Source organism: Taudactylus pleione, unplaced genomic scaffold, assembly GCF_031769625.1.
Source record: "Taudactylus pleione unplaced genomic scaffold, aTauple2 ptg000454l, whole genome shotgun sequence".
In the NCBI taxonomy this organism is placed as follows: domain Eukaryota; kingdom Metazoa; phylum Chordata; class Amphibia; order Anura; family Myobatrachidae; genus Taudactylus; species Taudactylus pleione.
The window spans coordinates 3,311,511-3,330,719 of NW_028284856.1; the positions used below are offsets into that span (position 1 = coordinate 3,311,511).

General features: G+C 37.0%; 7 non-coding genes across 7 annotated transcripts; all 7 read left to right on the forward strand.

The window, feature by feature from the left end:
* The first annotated feature begins 1,331 nt into the window (after nt 1–1,331).
* TRNAK-UUU (transfer RNA lysine (anticodon UUU)) lies at nt 1,332–1,404 on the forward strand. The gene has a single exon. It is a non-coding gene; the product is annotated as a tRNA-Lys (tRNA).
* Nucleotides 1,405–4,601: 3,197 nt separating this feature from the next.
* Nucleotides 4,602–4,674, forward strand: TRNAK-UUU (transfer RNA lysine (anticodon UUU)). The gene has a single exon. It is a non-coding gene; the product is annotated as a tRNA-Lys (tRNA).
* A 610-nt stretch (nt 4,675–5,284) lies between these two features.
* Nucleotides 5,285–5,357, forward strand: TRNAK-UUU (transfer RNA lysine (anticodon UUU)). The gene has a single exon. It is a non-coding gene; the product is annotated as a tRNA-Lys (tRNA).
* Nucleotides 5,358–8,699: 3,342 nt separating this feature from the next.
* On the forward strand, nt 8,700–8,772 carry TRNAK-UUU (transfer RNA lysine (anticodon UUU)). The gene has a single exon. It is a non-coding gene; the product is annotated as a tRNA-Lys (tRNA).
* A 4,372-nt stretch (nt 8,773–13,144) lies between these two features.
* Nucleotides 13,145–13,217, forward strand: TRNAK-UUU (transfer RNA lysine (anticodon UUU)). The gene has a single exon. It is a non-coding gene; the product is annotated as a tRNA-Lys (tRNA).
* A 3,032-nt stretch (nt 13,218–16,249) lies between these two features.
* Nucleotides 16,250–16,322, forward strand: TRNAK-UUU (transfer RNA lysine (anticodon UUU)). Its single transcript has one exon. It is a non-coding gene; the product is annotated as a tRNA-Lys (tRNA).
* A 1,988-nt stretch (nt 16,323–18,310) lies between these two features.
* Nucleotides 18,311–18,383, forward strand: TRNAK-UUU (transfer RNA lysine (anticodon UUU)). The gene has a single exon. It is a non-coding gene; the product is annotated as a tRNA-Lys (tRNA).
* Nucleotides 18,384–19,209: the final 826 nt, after the last annotated feature.

Genomic DNA, 19,209 nt, shown 5'->3' on the forward strand with positions numbered 1-19,209 from the left:
TAATCTGAGGGTCCAGGGTTCAAGGCTCTGTTCGGTCGAGTGTCTTTTAAGCAATGTGTCATTTTGTGAAATGGAACATAGTGCAGAGTGGGAAAATCACAAACTGTTTAAGAAAGTACACCTTCAACCAAGAGGCAAATTAAATGTATTTCACCAATAGACACTAAATGTCAAGCTATTCATATCATACTTTTAGTGATAGAGAGATTTTCCTACTTTAGTAATTGCACAGTAGTTGTCACCATTTGAATTTACTTGGTTTTAGTATTACGAACTTTCTATAGGTTTGCGACAAAATCCAGAAGAGCCTGGAGTCGGTAAAACATCAGAACTTTAATCTGAGGGTCCAGGGTTCAAGTCCCTGTTCGGGTGAGTGTCTTTTAAGCAATGTGTCGTTTTTGTGAAATGGAACATAGTGCAGAGTGGGAAAATCACAAACTGTTTAAGAATGTACACCTTCAACCAAGAGGCAAATTAAATGTATTTCATCAAGAGACACTAAATGTCAAGCTTTTCAGTTCATACTTTTAGTGATAGAGAGATTTTCCAACTTTAGTAATTGCACAGTAACTAGTAGTTGTCATCATTTGATATGACTTGTTTTTTGTATTACGAACTTTCTGCATTTTTGCGACCTATCACAGAAGAGCCTGGATAGCTCAGTCGGTAGAGCATCTGACTTTTAATCTGAGGGTCCAGGGATCAAGGGTCTGTTCGGGCGAGTGTCTTTTAAGCAATGTGTCATTTTGTGAAATGGAACATAGTGCAGAGTGGGAAAATCACAAACTGTTTAAGAATGTACACCTTCAACCAAGAGGCAAATTAAATGTATTTCACCAATAGACACTAAATGTCAAGCTATTCATATCATACTTTTAGTGATAGAGAGATTTTCCTACTTTAGTAATTGCACAGTAGTTGTCACCATTTGAATTTACTTGGTTTTAGTATTACGAACTTTCTATAGGTTTGCGACAAACTCCAGAAGAGCCTGGAGTCGGTAAAACATCAGAACTTTAATCTGAGGGTCCAGGGTTCAAGTCCCTGTTCGGGCGAGTGTCTTTTAAGCAATGTGTCATTTTTGTGAAATGGAACATAGTGCAGAGTGGGAAAATCACAAACTGTTTAAGAATGTACACCTTCAACCAAGAGGCAAATTAAATGTATTTCATCAAGAGACACTAAATGTCAAGCTTTTCAGTTCATACTTTTAGTGATAGAGAGATTTTCCTTCTTTAGTAATTGCACAGTAACTAGTAGTTGTCATCATTTGAAATGACTTGTTTTTTGTATTACGAACTTTCTGCATTTTTGCGACCTATCACAGAAGAGCCTGGATAGCTCAGTCGGTAGAGCATCAGACTTTTAATCTGAGGGTCCAGGGTTCAAGTCCCTGTTCGGGCGATTGTCTTTTAAGCAATGTGTCATTTTGTGAAATGGAACATAGTGCAGAGTGGGAAAATCACAAACTGTTTAAGAATGTACACCTTCAAACAAGAGGCAAATTAAATGTATTTCATCAATAGACACTAAATGTCAAGCTATTCATATCATACTTTTAGTGATAGAGAGACTTTCCTACTTTAGTAATTGCACAGTAGTTGTCACCATTTGAATTTACTTGTTTTTGTATTACGAACTTTCTATAGGTTTGCGACAGACTCCAGAAGAGCCTGGAGTCGGTAAAACATCAGAACTTTAATCTGAGGGTCCAGGGTTCAAGTCCCTGTTCGGGCGAGTGTCTTTTAAGCAATGTGTCATTTTTGTGAAATGGAACATAGTGCAGAGTGGGAAAATCACAAACTGTTTAAGAATGTACACCTTCAACCAAGAGGCAAATTAAATGTATTTCATCAAGAGACACTAAATGTCAAGCTTTTCAGTTCATACTTTTAGTGATAGAGAGATTTTCCTACTTTAGTAATTGCACAGTAACTAGTAGTTGTCATCATTTGAAATGTGTCATTTTTGTGAAATGGAACATAGTGCAGAGTGGGAAAATCACAAACTGTTTAAGAATGTACACCTTAAACCAAGAGGCAAATTAAATGTATTTCATCAAGAGACACTAAATGTCAAGCTTTTCAGTTCATACTTTTAGTGATAGAGAGATTTTCCAACTTTAGTAATTGCACAGTAACTAGTAGTTGTCATCATTTGATATGACTTGTTTTTTGTATTACGAACTTTCTGCATTTTTGCGACCTATCACAGAAGAGCCTGGATAGCTCAGTCGGTAGAGCATCAGACTTTTAATCTGAGGGTCCAGGGTTCAAGGGTCTGTTCTGGCGAGTGTCTTTTAAGCAATGTGTCATTTTGTGAAATGGAACATAGTGCAGAGTGGGAAAATCACAAACTGTTTAAGAATGTACACCTTCAACCAAGAGGCAAATTAAATGTATTTCACCAATAGACACTAAATGTCAAGCTATTCATATCATACTTTTAGTGATAGAGAGATTTTCCTACTTTAGTAATTGCACAGTAGTTGTCACCATTTGAATTTACTTGGTTTTAGTATTACAAACTTTCTATAGGTTTGCGACAAACTCCAGAAGAGCCTGGAGTCGGAAAAACATCACAACTTTAATCTGAGGGTCCAGGGTTCAAGTCCCTGTTCGGGCGAGTGTCTTTTAAGCAATGTGTCGTTTTTGTGAAATGGAACATAGTGCAGAGTGGGAAAATCACAAACTGTTTAAGAATGTACACCTTCAACCAAGAGGCAAATTAAATGTATTTCATCAAGAGACACTAAATGTCAAGCTTTTCAGTTCATACTTTTAGTGATAGAGAGATTTTCCTACTTTAGTAATTGCACAGTAACTAGTAGTTGTCATCATTTGAAATGACTTGATTTTTGTATTACGAACTTTCTGTATTTTTGCGACCTATCACAGAAGAGCCTGGATAGCTCAGTCGGTAGAGCATCTGACTTTTAATCTGAGGGTCCAGGGTTCAAGGCTCTGTTCGGGCGAGTGTCTTTTAAGCAATGTGTCATTTTGTGAACTGGAACATAGTGCAGAGTGGGAAAATCACAAACTGTTTAAGAAAGTACACCTTCAACCAAGAGGCAAATTAAATGTATTTCACCAATAGACACTAAATGTCAAGCTATTCATATCATACTTTTAGTGATAGAGAGATTTTCCTACTTTAGTAATTGCACAGTAGTTGTCACCATTTGAATTTACTTGGTTTTAGTATTACGAACTTTCTATAGGTTTGCGAAAAACTCCAGAAGAGCCTGGAGTCGGTAAAACATCAGAACTTTAATCTGAGGGTCCAGGGTTCAAGTCCCTGTTCGGGTGAGTGTCTTTTAAGCAATGTGACAATTTGTGAAATGGAACATAGTGCAGAGTGGGAAAATCACAAACTGTTTAAGAATGTACACCTTCAACCAAGAGGCAAATTAAATGTATTTCATCAAGAGACACTAAATGTCAAGCTTTTCAGTTCATACTTTTAGTGATAGAGAGATTTTCCAACTTTAGTAATTGCACAGTAACTAGTAGTTGTCATCATTTGAAATGACTTGTTTTTTGTATTACGAACTTTCAGCATTTTTGCGACCTATCACAGAAGAGCCTGGATAGCTCTTCTGTGATAGCATCAGACTTTTAATCTGAGGGTCCAGGGATCAAGTCCCTGTTCGGGCGAGTGTCTTTTAAGCAATGTATCATTTTGTGAAATGGAACATATTGCAGAGTGGGAAAATCACAAACTGTTTAAGAATGTACACCTTCAACCAAGAGGCAAATTAAATGTATTTCACCAATAGACACTAAATGTCAAGCTATTCATATCATACTTTTAGTGATAGAGAGATTTTCCTACTTTAGTAATTGCACAGTAGTTGTCACCATTTGAATTTAATTGGTTTTAGTATTACGAACTTTCTATAGGTTTGCGACAAACTCCAGAAGAGCCTGGAGTCGGTAAAACATCAGAACTTTAATCTGAGGGTCCAGGGTTCAAGTCCCTGTTCGGGCGAGTGTCTTTTAAGCAATGTGTCGTTTTTGTGAAATGGAACATATTGCAGAGTGGGAAAATCACAAACTGTTTAAGAATGTACACCTTCAACCAAGAGGCAAATTAAATGTATTTCATCAAGAGACACTAAATGTCAAGCTATTCTGATCATACTTTTAGTGATAGAGAGATTTTCCTACTTTAGTAATTGCACAGTAGTTGTCACCATTTGAATTTACTTGGTTTTAGTATTATGAACTTTCTATAGGTTTGCGGCAGACTCCAGAAGAGCCTGGAGTCGGTAAAACATCAGAACTTTAATCTGAGGGTCCAGGGTTCAAGTCCCTATTCGGGCGAGTGTCTTTTAAGCAATGTGTCATTTTTGTGTAATGGAACATAGTGCAGAGTGGGAAAATCACAAACTGTTTAAGAATGTACACCTTCAACCAAGAGGCAAATTAAATGTATTTCATCAAGAGACACTAAATGTCAAGCTTTTCAGTTCATACTTTTAGTGATAGAGAGATTTTCCAACTTTAGTAATTGCACAGTAACTAGTAGTTGTCATCATTTGATATGACTTGTTTTTTGTATTACGAACTTTCTGCATTTTTGCGACCTATCACAGACGAGCCTGGATAGCTCAGTCGGTAGAGCATCAGACTTTTAATCTGAGGGTCCAGGGTTCAAGTCCCTGTTCGGGCGATTGTCTTTTAAGCAATGTATCATTTTGTGAAATGGAACATATTGCAGAGTGGGAAAATCACAAACTGTTTAAGAATGTACACCTTCAACCAAGAGGCAAATTAAATGTATTTCATCAAGAGACACTAAATGTCAAGCTATTCTGATCATACTTTTAGTGATAGAGAGATTTTCCTACTTTAGTAATTGCACAGTAGTTGTCACCATTTGAATTTACTTGGTTTTAGTATTATGAACTTTCTATAGGTTTGCGACAGACTCCAGAAGAGCCTGGAGTCGGTAAAACATCAGAACTTTAATCTGAGGGTCCAGGGTTCAAGTCCCTATTCGGGCGAGTGTCTTTTAAGCAATGTGTCATTTTTGTGAAATGGAACATAGTGCAGAGTGGGAAAATCACAAACTGTTTAAGAATGTACACCTTCAACCAAGAGGCAAATTAAATGTATTTCATCAAGAGACACTAAATGTCAAGCTTTTCAGTTCATACTTTTAGTGATAGAGAGATTTTCAAACTTTAGTAATTGCACAGTAACTAGTAGTTGTCATCATTTGATACGACTTGTTTTTTGTATTACGAACTTTCTGCATTTTTGCGACCTATCACAGAAGAGCCTGGATAGCTCAGTCGGTAGAGCATCAGACTTTTAATCTGAGGGTCCAGGGTTCAAGTCCCTGTTCGGGCGATTGTCTTTTAAGCAATGTGTCATTTTGTGAAATGGAACATAGTGCAGAGTTGGAAAATCACAAACTGTTTAAGAATGTACACCTTCAACCAAGAGGCAAATTAAATGTATTTCACCAATAGACACTAAATGTCAAGCTATTCATATCATACTTTTAGTGATAGAGAGATTTTCCTACTTTAGTAATTGCACAGTAGTTGTCACCAATTGAATTTACTTGGTTTTAGTATTACGAACTTTCTATAGGTTTGCGACAAACTCCAGAAGAGCCTGGAGTCGGTAAAACATCAGAACTTTAATCTGAGGGTCCAGGGTTCAAGTCCCTGTTCGGGTGAGTGTCTTTTAAGCAATGTGTCAATTTGTGAAATGGAACATAGTGCAGAGTGGGAAAATCACAAACTGTTTAAGAATGTACACCTTCAACCAAGAGGCAAATTAAATGTATTTCATCAAGAGACACTAAATGTCAAGCTTTTCAGTTCATACTTTTAGTGATAGAGAGATTTTCCAACTATAGTAATTGCACAGTAACTAGTAGTTGTCATCATTTGATATGACTTGTTTTTTGTATTACGAACTTTCTGCATTTTTGCGACCTATCACAGAAGAGCCTGGATATCTCAGTCGGTAGAGCATCTGACTTTTAATCTGAGGGTCCAGGGATCAAGGGTCTGTTCGGGCGAGTGTCTTTTAAGCAATGTGTCATTTTGTGAAATGGAACATAGTGCAGAGTGGGAAAATCACAAACTGTTTAAGAATGTACACCTTCAACCAAGAGGCAAATTAAATGTATTTCACCAATAGACACTAAATGTCAAGCTATTCATATCATACTTTTAGTGATAGAGAGATTTTCCTACTTTAGTAATTGCACAGTAGTTGTCACCATTTGAATTTACTTGGTTTTAGTATTACGAACTTTCTATAGGTTTGCGACAAACTCCAGAAGAGCCTTGAGTCGGTAAAACATCAGAACTTTAATCTGAGGGTCCAGGGTTCAAGTCCCTGTTCGGGCGAGTGTCTTTTAAGCAATGTGTCGTTTTTGTGAAATGGAACATAGTGCAGAGTGGGAAAATCACAAACTGTTTAAGAATGTACACCTTCAACCAAGAGGCAAATTAAATGTATTTCACCAATAGACACTAAATGTCAAGCTATTCATATCATACTTTTAGTGATAGAGAGATTTTCCTACTTTAGTAATTGCACAGTAGTTGTCACCATTTGAATTTACTTGGTTTTAGTATTACAAACTTTCTATAGGTTTGCGACAAACTCCAGAAGAGCCTGGAGTCGGAAAAACATCAGAACTTTAATCTGAGGGTCCAGGGTTCAAGTCCCTGTTCGGGCGAGTGTCTTTTAAGCAATGTGTCGTTTTTGTGAAATGGAACATAGTGCAGAGTGGGAAAATCACAAACTGTTTAAGAATGTACACCTTCAACCAAGAGGCAAATTAAATGTATTTCATCAAGAGACACTAAATGTCAAGCTTTTCAGTTCATACTTTTAGTGATAGAGAGATTTTCCTACTTTAGTAATTGCACAGTAACTAGTAGTTGTCATCATTTGAAATGACTTGTTTTTTGTATTACGAACTTTCTGCATTTTTGCGACCTATCACAGAATATCCTGGATAGCTCAGTCGGTAGAGCATCGGAACTTTAATCTGAGGGTCCAGGGTTCAAGTCCCTGTTCGGGCGAGTGTCTTTTAAGCAATGTGTCGTTTTTGTGAAATGGAACATAGTGCAGAGTGGGAAAATCACAAACTGTTTAAGAATGTACACCTTCAACCAAGAGGCAAATTAAATGTATTTCATCAAGAGACACTAAATGTCAAGCTATTCAGATAATACTTTTAGTGATAGAGAGATTTTCCAACTTTAGTAATTGCACAGTAACTAGTAGTTGTCATCATTTGATATGACTTGTTTTTTGTATTACGAACTTTCTGCATTTTTGCGACCTATCACAGAAGAGCCTGGATAGCTCAGTCGGTAGAGCATCAGACTTTTAATCTGAGGGTCCAGGGTTCAAGGGTCTGTTCGGGCGAGTGTCTTTTAAGCAATGTGTCATTTTGTGAAATGGAACATAGTGCAGAGTGGGAAAATCACAAACTGTTTAAGAATGTACACCTTCAACCAAGAGGCAAATTAAATGTATTTCACCAATAGACACTAAATGTCAAGCTATTCATATCATACTTTTAGTGATAGAGAGATTTTCCTACTTTTGTAATTGCACAGTAGTTGTCACCATTTGAATTTACTTGGTTTTAGTATTACAAACTTTCTATAGGTTTGTGACAAACTCCAGAAGAGCCTGGAGTCGGTAAAACATCAGAACTTTAATCTGAGGGTCCAGGGTTCAAGTCCCTGTTCGGGCGAGTGTCTTTTAAGCAATGTGTCATTTTTGTGAAATGGAACATAGTGCAGAGTGGGAAAATCACAAACTGTTTAAGAATGTACACCTTCAACCAAGAGGCAAATTAAATGTATTTCATCAATAGACACTAAATGTCAAGCTATTCAGATAATACTTTTAGTGATAGAGAGATTTTTCAACTTTAGTAATTGCACAGTAACTAGTAGTTGTCATCATTTGATATGACTTGTTTTTTGTATTACGAACTTTCTGCATTTTTGCGACCTATCACAGAAGAGGCTGGATAGCTCAGTCGGTAGAGCATCAGACTTTTAATCTGAGGGTCCAGGGTTCAAGGGACAGTTCGGGCGAGTGTCTTTTAAGCAATGTGTCATTTTGTGAAATGGAACATAGTGCAGAGTGGGAAAATCACAAACTGTTTAAGAATGTACACCTTCAACCAAGAGGCAAATTAAATGTATTTCACCAATAGACACTAAATGTCAAGCTATTCATATCATACTTTTAGTGATAGAGAGATTTTCCTACTTTAGTAATTGCACAGTAGTTGTCACCATTTGAATTTACTTGGTTTTAGTATTACGAACTTTCTATAGGTTTGCGACAAACTCCAGAAGAGCCTGGAGTCGGTAAAACATCAGAACTTTAATCTGAGGGTCCAGGGTTCAAGTCCCTGTTCGGGCGAGTGTCTTTTAAGCAATGTGTCGTTTTTGTGAAATGGAACATAGTGCAGAGTGGGAAAATCACAAACTGTTTAAGAATGTACACCTTCAACCAAGAGGCAAATTAAATGTATTTCATCAAGAGACACTAAATGTCAAGCTATTCAGATAATACTTTTAGTGATAGAGAGATTTTTCAACTTTAGTAATTGCACAGTAACTAGTAGTTGTCATCATTTGATATGACTTGTTTTTTGTATTACAAACTTTCTGCATTTTTGCGACCTAACACAGAAGAGCCTGGATAGCTCAGTCGGTAGAGCATCAGACTTTTAATCTGAGGGTCCAGGGTTCAAGTCCCTGTTCGGGCGATTGTCTTTTAAGCAATGTGTCATTTTGTGAAATGGAACATAGTGCAGAGTTGGAAAATCACAAACTGTTTAAGAATGTACACCTTCAACCAAGAGGCAAATTAAATGTATTTCATCAATAGACACTAAATGTCAAGCTATTCATATCATACTTTTAGTGATAGAGAGACTTTCCTACTTTAGTAATTGCACAGTAGTTGTCACCATTTGAATTTACTTGTTTTTGTATTACGAACTTTCTATAGGTTTGCGACAGACTCCAGAAGAGCCTGGAGTCGGTAAAACATCAGAACTTTAATCTGAGGGTCCAGGGTTCAAGTCCCTGTTCGGGCGAGTGTCTTTTAAGCAATGTGTCATTTTTGTGAAATGGAACATAGTGCAGAGTGGGAAAATCACAAACTGTTTAAGAATGTACACCTTCAACCAAGAGGCAAATTAAATGTATTTCATCAAGAGACACTAAATGTCAAGCTTTTCAGTTCATACTATTAGTGATAGAGAGATTTTCCTACTTTAGTAATTGCACAGTAACTAGTAGTTGTCATCATTTGAAATGACTTGTTTTTTGTATTACGAACTTTCTGCATTTTTGCGACCTATCACAGAAGAGCCTGGATAGCTCAGTCGGTAGAGCATCTGACTTTTAATCTGAGGGTCCAGGGTTCAAGGCTCCGTTCGGGCGAGTGTCTTTTAAGCAATGTGTCATTTTGTGAAATGGAACATAGTGCAGAGTGGGAAAATCACAAACTGTTTAAGAAAGTACACCTTCAACCAAGAGGCAAATTAAATGTATTTCACCAATAGACACTAAATGTCAAGCTATTCATATCATACTTTTAGTGATAGAGAGATTTTCCTACTTTAGTAATTGCACAGTAGTTGTCACCATTTGAATTTACTTGGTTTTAGTATTACGAACTTTCTATAGGTTTGCGACAAACTCCAGAAGAGCCTGGAGTCGGTAAAACATCAGAACTTTAATCTGAGGGTCCAGGGTTCAAGTCCCTGTTCGGGTGAGTGTCTTTTAAGCAATGTGTCAATTTGTGAAATGGAACATAGTGCAGAGTGGGAAAATCACAAACTGTTTAAGAATGTACACCTTCAACCAAGAGGCAAATTAAATGTATTTCATCAAGAGACACTAAATGTCAAGCTTTTCAGTTCATACTTTTAGTGATAGAGAGATTTTCCAACTATAGTAATTGCACAGTAACTAGTAGTTGTCATCATTTGATATGACTTGTTTTTTGTATTACGAACTTTCTGCATTTTTGCGACCTATCACAGAAGAGCCTGGATATCTCAGTCGGTAGAGCATCTGACTTTTAATCTGAGGGTCCAGGGATCAAGGGTCTGTTCGGGCGAGTGTCTTTTAAGCAATGTGTCATTTTGTGAAATGGAACATAGTGCAGAGTGGGAAAATCACAAACTGTTTAAGAATGTACACCTTCAACCAAGAGGCAAATTAAATGTATTTCACCAATAGACACTAAATGTCAAGCTATTCATATCATACTTTTAGTGATAGAGAGATTTTCCTACTTTAGTAATTGCACAGTAGTTGTCACCATTTGAATTTACTTGGTTTTAGTATTACGAACTTTCTATAGGTTTGCGACAAACTCCAGAAGAGCCTTGAGTCGGTAAAACATCAGAACTTTAATCTGAGGGTCCAGGGTTCAAGTCCCTGTTCGGGCGAGTGTCTTTTAAGCAATGTGTCGTTTTTGTGAAATGGAACATAGTGCAGAGTGGGAAAATCACAAACTGTTTAAGAATGTACACCTTCAACCAAGAGGCAAATTAAATGTATTTCACCAATAGACACTAAATGTCAAGCTATTCATATCATACTTTTAGTGATAGAGAGATTTTCCTACTTTAGTAATTGCACAGTAGTTGTCACCATTTGAATTTACTTGGTTTTAGTATTACAAACTTTCTATAGGTTTGCGACAAACTCCAGAAGAGCCTGGAGTCGGAAAAACATCACAACTTTAATCTGAGGGTCCAGGGTTCAAGTCCCTGTTCGGGCGAGTGTCTTTTAAGCAATGTGTCGTTTTTGTGAAATGGAACATAGTGCAGAGTGGGAAAATCACAAACTGTTTAAGAATGTACACCTTCAACCAAGAGGCAAATTAAATGTATTTCATCAAGAGACACTAAATGTCAAGCTTTTCAGTTCATACTTTTAGTGATAGAGAGATTTTCCTACTTTAGTAATTGCACAGTAACTAGTAGTTGTCATCATTTGAAATGACTTGTTTTTTGTATTACGAACTTTCTGCATTTTTGCGACCTATCACAGAAGATCCTGGATAGCTCAGTCGGTAGAGCATCGGAACTTTAATCTGAGGGTCCAGGGTTCAAGTCCCTGTTCGGGCGAGTGTCTTTTAAGCAATGTGTCGTTTTTGTGAAATGGAACATAGTGCAGAGTGGGAAAATCACAAACTGTTTAAGAATGTACACCTTCAACCAAGAGGCAAATTAAATGTATTTCATCAATAGACACTAAATGTCAAGCTATTCAGATAATACTTTTAGTGATAGAGAGATTTTTCAACTTTAGTAATTGCACAGTAACTAGTAGTTGTCATCATTTGATATGACTTGTTTTTTGTATTACGAACTTTCTGCATTTTTGCGACCTATCACAGAAGAGGCTGGATAGCTCAGTCGGTAGAGCATCAGACTTTTAATCTGAGGGTCCAGGGTTCAAGGGACTGTTCGGGCGAGTGTCTTTTAAGCAATGTGTCATTTTGTGAAATGGAACATAGTGCAGAGTGGGAAAATCACAAACTGTTTAAGAATGTACACCTTCAACCAAGAGGCAAATTAAATGTATTTCACCAATAGACACTAAATGTCAAGCTATTCATATCATACTTTTAGTGATAGAGAGATTTTCCTACTTTAGTAATTGCACAGTAGTTGTCACCATTTGAATTTACTTGGTTTTAGTATTACGAACTTTCTATAGGTTTGCGACAAACTCCAGAAGAGCCTGGAGTCGGTAAAACATCAGAACTTTAATCTGAGGGTCCAGGGTTCAAGTCCCTGTTCGGGCGAGTGTCTTTTAAGCAATGTGTCGTTTTTGTGAAATGGAACATAGTGCAGAGTGGGAAAATCACAAACTGTTTAAGAATGTACACCTTCAACCAAGAGGCAAATTAAATGTATTTCATCAATAGACACTAAATGTCAAGCTATTCAGATAATACTTTTAGTGATAGAGAGATTTTTCAACTTTAGTAATTGCACAGTAACTAGTAGTTGTCATCATTTGATATGACTTGTTTTTTGTATTACAAACTTTCTGTATTTTTGCGACCTAACACAGAAGAGCCTGGATAGCTCAGTCGGTAGAGCATCAGACTTTTAATCTGAGGGTCCATGGATCAAGTCCCTGTTCGGGCGAGTGTCTTTTAAGCAATGTATCATTTTGTGAAATGGAACATATTGCAGAGTGGGAAAATCACAAACTGTTTAAGAATGTACACCTTCAACCAAGAGGCAAATTAAATGTATTTCATCAAGAGACACTAAATGTCAAGCTATTCAGATCATACTTTTAGTGATAGAGAGATTTTCCTACTTTAGTAATTGCACAGTAGTTGTCACCATTTGAATTTACTTGGTTTTAGTATTATGAACTTTCTATAGGTTTGCGACAGACTCCAGAAGAGCCTGGAGTCGGTAAAACATCAGAACTTTAATCTGAGGGTCCAGGGTTCAAGTCCCTGTTCGGGCGAGTGTCTTTTAAGCAATGTGTCATTTTTGTGAAATGGAACATAGTGCAGAGTGGGAAAATCACAAACTGTTTAAGAATGTACACCTTCAACCAAGAGGCAAATTAAATGTATTTCATCAAGAGACACTAAATGTCAAGCTTTTCAGTTCATACTTTTAGTGATAGAGAGATTTTCCTACTTTAGTAATTGCACAGTAACTAGTAGTTGTCATCATTTGAAATGACTTGTTTTTTGTATTACGAACTTTCTGCATTTTTGCGACCTATCACAGAAGAGCCTGGATAGCTCAGTCGGTAGAGCATCAGACTTTTAATCTGAGGGTCCAGGGTTCAAGTCCCTGTTTGGATGAGTGTCTTTTAAGCAATGTGTCAATTTGTGAAATGGAACATAGTGCAGAGTGGGAAAATCACAAACTGTTTAAGAATGTACACCTTCAACCAAGAGGCAAATTAAATGTATTTCATCAAGAGACACTAAATGTCAAGCTATTCAGATAATGCTTTTAGTGATAGAGAGATTTTCCTACTTTAGTAATTGCACAGTAACTAGTAGTTGTCATCATTTGATATGACTTGTTTATTGTATTACGAACTTTCTGCATTTTTGCGACCTTTCACAGAAGAGCCTGGATAGCTCAGTCGGTAGAGCATCAGCCTTTTAATCTGAGGGTCCAGGGTTCAAGTCCCTGTTCGGGCGATTGTCTTTTAAGCAATGTGTCATTTTGTGAAATGGAACATAGTGCAGAGTGGGAAAATCACAAACTGTTTAAGAATGTACACGTTCAACCAAGAGGCAAATTAAATGTATTTCATCAATAGACACTAAATGTCAAGCTATTCATATCATACTTTTAGTGATAGAGAGACTTTCCTACTTTAGTAATTGCACAGTAGTTGTCACCATTTGAATTTACTTGTATTTGTATTACGAACTTTCTATAGGTTTGCGACAGATTCCAGAAGAGCCTGGAGTCGGTAAAACATCAGAACTTTAATCTGAGGGTCCAGGGTTCAAGTCCCTGTTCGGGCGAGTGTCTTTTAAGCAATGTGTCATTTTTGTGAAATGGAACATAGTGCAGAGTGGGAAAATCACAAACTGTTTAAGAATGTACACCTTCAACCAAGAGGCAAATTAAATGTATTTCATCAAGAGACACTAAATGTCAAGCTTTTCAGTTCATACTTTTAGTGATAGAGAGATTTTCCTACTTTAGTAATTGCACAGTAACTAGTAGTTGTCATCATTTGAAATGACTTGTTTTTTGTATTACGAACTTTCTGCATTTTTGCGACCTATCACAGAAGAGCCTGGATAGCTCAGTCGGTAGAGCATCAGACTTTTAATCTGAGGGTCCAGGGTTCAAGGGTCTGTTCGGGCGAGTGTCTTTTAAGCAATGTGTCATTTTGTGAAATGGAACATAGTGCAGAGTGGGAAAATCACAAACTGTTTAAGAATGTACACCTTCAACCAAGAGGCAAATTAAATGTATTTCATCAAGAGACACTAAATGTCAAGCTATTCAGATAATGCTTTTAGTGATAGAGAGATTTTCCTACTTTAGTAATTGCACAGTAACTAGTAGTTGTCATCATTTGAAATGACTTGTTTTTTGTATTACGAACTTTCTGCATTTTTGCGACCTATCACAGAAGAGCCTGGATAGCTCAGTCGGTAGAGCATCAGACTTTTAATCTGAGGGTCCAGGGTTCAAGGGTCTGTTCGGGCGAGTGTCTTTTAAGCAATGTGTCATTTTGTGAAATGGAACATAGTGCAGAGTGGGAAAATCACAAACTGTTTAAGAATGTACACCTTCAACCAAGAGGCAAATTAAATGTATTTCATCAATAGACAATAAATGTCAAGCTATTCAGATAATGCTTTTAGTGATAGAGAGATTTTCCTACTTTAGTAATTGCACAGTAACTAGTAGTTGTCATCATTTGAAATGACTTGTTTTTTGTATTACGAACTTTCTGCATTTTTGCGACCTATCACAGAAGAGCCTGGATAGCTCAGTCGGTAGAGCATCTGACTTTTAATCTGAGGGTCCAGAGTTCAAGGGTCTGTTCGGGCGAGTGTCTTTTAAGCAATGTGTCATTTTGTGAAATGGAACATAGTGCAGAGTGGGAAAATCACAAACTGTTTAAGAATGTACACCTTCAACCAAGAGGCAAATTAAATGTATTTCATCAATAGACAATAAATGTCAAGCTATTCAGATAATACTTTTAGTGATAGAGAGATTTTTCAACTTTAGTAATTGCACAGTAACTAGTAGTTGTCATCATTTGATATGACTTGTTTTTTGTATTATGAACTTTCTGCATTTTTGCGACCTATCACAGAAGAGGCTGGATAGCTCAGTCGGTAGAGCATCAGACTTTTAATCTGAGGGTCCATGGATCAAGTCCCTGTTCGGGCGAGTGTCTTTTAAGCAATGTGTCATTTTGTGAAATGGAACATAGTGCAGAGTGGGAAAATCACAAACTGTTTAAGAATGTACACCTTCAACCAAGAGGCAAATTAAATGTATTTCACCAATAGACACTAAATGTCAAGCTATTCATATCATACTTTTAGTGATAGAGAGATTTTCCTACTTTAGTAATTGCACAGTAGTTGTCACCATTTGAATTTACTTGGTTTTAGTATTACGAACTTTCTATAGGTTTGCGACAAACTCCAGAAGAGCCTGGAGTCGGTAAAACATCAGAACTTTAATCTGAGGGTCCAGGGTTCAAGTCCCTGTTCGGGCGAGTGTCTTTTAAGCAATGTGTCGTTTTTGTGAAAAGGAACATAGTGCAGAGTGGGAAAATCACAAACTGTTTAAGAATGTACACCTTCAACCAAGAGGCAAATTAAATGTATTTCATCAATAGACACTAAATGTCAAGCTATTCAGATAATACTTTTAGTGATAGAGAGATTTTTCAACTTTAGTAATTGCACAGTAACTAGTAGTTGTCATCATTTGAAATGACTTGTTTTTTGTATTACGAACTTTCTGCATTTTTGCGACCTATCACAGAAGAGCCTGGATAGCTCAGTCGGTAGAGCATCAGACTTTTAATCTGAGGGTCCAGGGTTCAAGGGTCTGTTCGGGCGAGTGTCTTTTAAGCAATGTGTCATTTTGTGAAATGGAACATAGTGCAGAGTGGGAAAATCACAAACTGTTTAAGAATGTACACCTTCAACCAAGAGGCAAATTAAATGTATTTCATCAAGAGACACTAAATGTCAAGCTATTCAGATAATGCTTTTAGTGATAGAGAGATTTTCCTACTTTAGTAATTGCACAGTAACTAGTAGTTGTCATCATTTGAAATGACTTGTTTTTTGTATTACGAACTTTCTGCATTTTTGCGACCTATCACAGAAGAGCCTGGATAGCTCAGTCGGTAGAGCATCTGACTTTTAATCTGAGGGTCCAGAGTTCAAGGGTCTGTTCGGGCGAGTGTCTTTTAAGCAATGTGTCATTTTGTGAAATGGAACATAGTGCAGAGTGGGAAAATCACAAACTGTTTAAGAATGTACACCTTCAACCAAGAGGCAAATTAAATGTATTTCATCAATAGACAATAAATGTCAAGCTATTCAGATAATGCTTTTAGTGATAGAGAGATTTTCCTACTTTAGTAATTGCACAGTAACTAGTAGTTGTCATCATTTGATATGACTTGTTTATTGTATTACGAACTTTCTGCATTTTTGCGACCTATCACAGAAGAGCCTGGATAGCTCAGTCGGTAGAGCATCAGCCTTTTAATCTGAGGGTCCAGGGTTCAAGTCCCTGTTCGGGCGATTGTCTTTTAAGCAATGTGTCATTTTGTGAAATGGAACATAGTGCAGAGTGGGAAAATCACAAACTGTTTAAGAATGTACACCTTCAACCAAGAGGCAAATTAAATGTATTTCATCAATAGACACTAAATGTCAAGCTATTCATATCATACTTTTAGTGATAGAGAGACTTTCCTACTTTAGTAATTGCACAGTAGTTGTCACCATTTGAATTTACTTGTTTTTGTATTACGAACTTTCTATAGGTTTGCGACAGATTCCAGAAGAGCCTGGAGTCGGTAAAACATCAGAACTTTAATCTGAGGGTCCAGGGTTCAAGTCCCTGTTCGGGCGAGTGTCTTTTAAGCAATGTGTCATTTTTGTGAAATGGAACATAGTGCAGAGTGGGAAAATCACAAACTGTTTAAGAATGTACACCTTCAACCAAGAGGCAAATTAAATGTATTTCATCAAGAGACACTAAATGTCAAGCTTTTCAGTTCATACTTTTAGTGATAGAGAGATTTTCCTACTTTAGTAATTGCACAGTAACTAGTAGTTGTCATCATTTGAAATGACTTGTTTTTTGTATTACGAACTTTCTGCATTTTTGCGACCTATCACAGAAGAGCCTGGATAGCTCAGTCGGTAGAGCATCAGACTTTTAATCTGAGGGTCCAGGGTTCAAGGGTCTGTTCGGGCGAGTGTCTTTTAAGCAATGTGTCATTTTGTGAAATGGAACATAGTGCAGAGTGGGAAAATCACAAACTGTTTAAGAATGTACACCTTCAACCAAGAGGCAAATTAAATGTATTTCATCAAGAGACACTAAATGTCAAGCTATTCAGATAATGCTTTTAGTGATAGAGAGATTTTCCTACTTTAGTAATTGCACAGTAACTAGTAGTTGTCATCATTTGAAATGACTTGTTTTTTGTATTACGAACTTTCTGCATTTTTGCGACCTATCACAGAAGAGCCTGGATAGCTCAGTCGGTAGAGCATCTGACTTTTAATCTGAGGGTCCAGAGTTCAAGGGTCTGTTCGGGCGAGTGTCTTTTAAGCAATGTGTCATTTTGTGAAATGGAACATAGTGCAGAGTGGGAAAATCACAAACTGTTTAAGAATGTACACCTTCAACCAAGAGGCAAATTAAATGTATTTCATCAATAGACAATAAATGTCAAGCTATTCAGATAATACTTTTAGTGATAGAGAGATTTTTCAACTTTAGTAATTGCACAGTAACTAGTAGTTGTCATCATTTGATATGACTTGTTTTTTGTATTATGAACTTTCTGCATTTTTGCGACCTATCACAGAAGAGGCTGGATAGCTCAGTCGGTAGAGCATCAGACTTTTAATCTGAGGGTCCATGGATCAAGTCCCTGTTCGGGCGAGTGTCTTTTAAGCAATGTGTCATTTTGTGAAATGGAACATAGTGCAGAGTGGGAAAATCACAAACTGTTTAAGAATGTACACCTTCAACCAAGAGGCAAATTAAATGTATTTCACCAATAGACACTAAATGTCAAGCTATTCATATCATACTTTTAGTGATAGAGAGATTTTCCTACTTTAGTAATTGCACAGTAGTTGTCACCATTTGAATTTACTTGGTTTTAGTATTACGAACTTTCTATAGGTTTGCGACAAACTCCAGAAGAGCCTGGAGTCGGTAAAACATCAGAACTTTAATCTGAGGGTCCAGGGTTCAAGTCCCTGTTCGGGCGAGTGTCTTTTAAGCAATGTGTCGTTTTTGTGAAAAGGAACATAGTGCAGAGTGGGAAAATCACAAACTGTTTAAGAATGTACACCTTCAACCAAGAGGCAAATTAAATGTATTTCATCAATAGACACTAAATGTCAAGCTATTCAGATAATACTTTTAGTGATAGAGAGATTTTTCAACTTTAGTAATTGCACAGTAACTAGTAGTTGTCATCATTTGATATGACTTGTTTTTTGTATTACAAACTTTCTGCATTTTTGCGACCTAACACAGAAGAGCCTGGATAGCTCAGTCGGTAGAGCATCAGACTTTTAATCTGAGGGTCCAGGGATCAAGTCCCTGTTCGGGCGAGTGTCTTTTAAGCAATGTATCATTTTGTGAAATGGAACATATTGCAGAGTGGGAAAATCACAAACTGTTTAAGAATGTACACCTTCAACCAAGAGGCAAATTAAATGTATTTCATCAAGAGACACTAAATGTCAAGCTATTCAGATCATACTTTTAGTGATAGAGAGATTTTCCTACTTTAGTAATTGCACAGTAGTTGTCACCATTTGAATTTACTTGGTTTTAGTATTATGAACTTTCTATAGGTTTGCGACAGACTCCAGAAGAGCCTGGAGTCAGTAAAACATCAGAACTTTAATCTGAGGGTCCAGGGTTCAAGTCCCTATTCGGGCGAGTGTCTTTTAAGCAATGTGTCGTTTTTGTGAAATGGAACATAGTGCAGAGTGGGAAAATCACAAACTGTTTAAGAATGTACACCTTCAACCAAGAGGCAAATTAAATGTATTTCATCAAGAGACACTAAATGTCAAGCTATTCAGATAATGCTTTTAGTGATAGAGAGATTTTCCTACTTTAGTAATTGCACAGTAACTAGTAGTTGTCATCATTTGAAATGACTTGTTTTTTGTATTACGAACTTTCTGCATTTTTGCGACCTATCACAGAAGAGCCTGGATAGCTCAGTCGGTAGAGCATCTGACTTTTAATCTGAGGGTCCAGAGTTCAAGGGTCTGTTCGGGCGAGTGTCTTTTAAGCAATGTGTCATTTTGTGAAATGGAACATAGTGCAGAGTGGGAAAATCACAAACTGTTTAAGAAAGTACACCTTCAACCAAGAGGCAAATTAAATGTATTTCACCAATAGACACTAAATGTCAAGCTATTC